We start from the raw sequence: 3,083 nt of genomic DNA, 5'->3' as shown, positions 1-3,083 counted from the left end.
CTACAAAGGTTATGGCCAAATGTTAACGATTGGGTAAATCAGGTCTAAACGATTCAAACCTCAACAGAGTCTGTGCTTCCAGTGAGAAATCGCTTCCCAGTAGCCAAGGTTCCAGACCCTCTGTACGAAGCAAAGCAAAGGCTAGCTCATTCAGTCCTTTTCTAATTACGCCRTCATGAATGTTGACAATAACTTGCTAACTGAGGTTGTTTTTTAAAACGTTTTCAACAATGTTTTTACCTGTACAGGAAAATAATAAAGTCAACACCAGTGTGTCGTTTTGCTGATATGACACATTTTTACTCCACCACAAAAAGAAGTAAAATTCCTTCACCAGCCAGGACAAGTCAGAGTTTACAGTAGATTGGCAGTGACAGTATCCACAGTATAATGACAACATTTGAGCACTAAAACTTTGGAGCTTCAGTCAGAGTAATGTTAGGGCTAATGCCGTGTCTGTCCTGCCAAAGCCACAGCAGACAAGGCTATGATAAGACACAAAGTATCTGCGATGCAAGGAAAATTGCTCCTGACAGCCTCCATTATGATAATTACCCAGTGTGTACATTCAGCAGAGRAATCCCGTCGGGGTTCAGTGTGCGGACGGGCAAACAGCAGAAGAGGGCATGATATCATATGTGGTAAAACACGCAGCACTCACACAGGCACAGGGAAAACAAATGACTATATTTAGCTGGCTGATGCTTTTATGATGATGGATACTATACGTAGAGAGTCAGTCCTCAATCAACCGGGATAAAAAAGAAGAGGAGGAAGAGGAAAATAAAAGGCACGAGGAGGAGGAGAGAAAATCCAGATGTCAACAGTAAAGTTTGTCCAGCTCCGGTCTGTGGCCACTGGAGCTTTGTGTATTTACGCCTGTTAAAGACATTACGTCCGGCTGCTGCTGCCGGGGGGAGCTGCACAACAAAGCCAGAGAATTCTCGGAAGTGTTTCAATCAAACTCTCCAGCATCGCTCCGTTTGGATCGCTGTTCCCTCTTTGTAGAAATCGCCGTTAATTTGACAGGTAGAAGTGAGGAAAGGGTGTGTCCCAAACCTTTGATCCTGTATAACGTCTGCAGCTCCTTGCATGACTGCAAGAAAGAGGTTTTGTGTCTGAAAAATTTCCACTCCTGACATTTTTATTTACAACCCCAATTCTGAAAGGATTGGGACATTGAGGAAATCTAAATGAAAACAGACTTGCAAATCTCGTAAATCCATATTTTATTCACAAACGTAAATATTAATCACGTCAAAATTTTTTAAACAATTTTTAAATTTCATGGCAACCGCACATCTCAAAGATACTGGATCAGGGGAAAGAAAAGGCTGAAAGGGGGCACTGCATGGTCTCAGGTATACAAACCCCTGTCTTTAAACACAGCTCACTGTGCCATCCACTACTGCTGCTTAAAGCTCTATCATGCAAAGAAGCAAACGTATGTGAATAGGGGTATAAGAAAATATCGATACAGTGAAATATCGCAGTATTTAATTTCCCAAGTTCTGTTTCGTTTCTCTATAAGTCCTGTATCAATTTTAATTAAGGCTTAAAATATTAACTTTCATGTCAACGGTTCATTCTTATGTTATAGTTTAGCCTCAGACCGCTAGGTGGCAGGTGTCAGGCCACCATTTGGCTTCTCCAGTCCTAAAGAGCCAGACAATATGACCCTAGCTCAGATGTTAGCATGTTAAGTAAACATTAGCACTCTGTAATGAAGGCTGGAGCAGATCAGACCAACACACGCTGCCTTCAAAAGTAGAGTTGCGATCTGTACTATTGTAACACCTGTAAATAATTAACAAGTGGGTGGAGRGCGTGGATTTTGTATTTGCATTCATATTTTAAGGTTGTTGCATGATACTATATTGTAGTTTTACTTTGTAAAATTAGCATTAGCGTTAGYGGTTAGCTTAATTTGGGATTAGCATTTGCAATCAAGATGTGATTATTCTCACTCYACAACAAATTTAATCTGAATAAATCTYAAAAGGACAAAATTATAACCTTTAAAAATTAGCAGTGGTGGCCATCTTGRATTTTTGATTAGTAATTTGAATTTGAAACAGATTTTTTTTGGCTACTTCTACACTTATCTTCAGCTTTGTKTGTCTAAAAATGGCTGAATAATAAGTTGTGACTATCATTCAATGTGTGATTTGATCACACAAAATTTCAGCTCAACAACTGAATCAAATTAGCTGTGGTGGCCGTGTTGAATTTTCAATTCCAGAGTGTTTTCTTTAAATGTATGAGCTCCCTAAAACCACCATGGCCACCTCTGGGTCACCCCTTGCAAAAACAGTCTAGCTCCRCCCCTGACGTGAACATCCAGAACCTCTGTCTGAACCAACAATCTTTTAAAACGGACCGAAGCGAAGTGGAGAAGTGTTTAGTTTTAAAGCTGCAGACTTTAAAGCTCTAATGCGCGTCAGCTCTTTTTGTGTTTTTGTGCACACGTGGGCGTGATTGGGCCGGCAGGATTGTGGTTTCMAAAATCCTCATCCTGCCCTCCAAAGTCCTGTTCAGCTTACTTGTCACCTCTGTGGATARCCATGCTTCATTTCCAAGACTTTTCAGTCCTCTTCTTCCCATGGCCATGCGTTAACCACAACCAACCCCCCCACCCCCCGAGCCCCCTGCTAATGCGGAGGAGGAAAATGGTCCCCCATCACTTTCACTCTGCGTTGAGCTGAACCAGACATCGTTCACTGAGTGTTGTATAACGTGATGATGGAGCCTGGGTGGTGTGTTCACGTCTCTGATGCAACCGTGGACTCCTGCAGGGTGGGGATGGGGGGGCTCGGCCCCAGAGATGTTTTACAACCACAAAATGAGAGACAACTGCCAAACCTGCTTGAAGAAATGTGACTCTGAGCACATGGATATTTATTCTTTTAAAATCGCATCTGGGCAGGCACCGGAACCATTACTGATCAACATGTCGTCTGTCGAAAAAAGCCGTTTTCACATTTGAACAAATAACTAAAATTTGATAATTTTTCTTATTAAATGCAGTGTTGTATAAAGTACCCCAATGTGATACTTGAGTAAAAGAAAGTACAAGTATCTTA

This window comes from Austrofundulus limnaeus, unplaced genomic scaffold (assembly GCF_001266775.1).
Source record: "Austrofundulus limnaeus strain Quisiro unplaced genomic scaffold, Austrofundulus_limnaeus-1.0 Scaffold7, whole genome shotgun sequence".
Classification (NCBI taxonomy): Eukaryota; Metazoa; Chordata; class Actinopteri; order Cyprinodontiformes; family Rivulidae; genus Austrofundulus; species Austrofundulus limnaeus.
Note: the sequence above shows the minus strand (reverse complement) of the source record.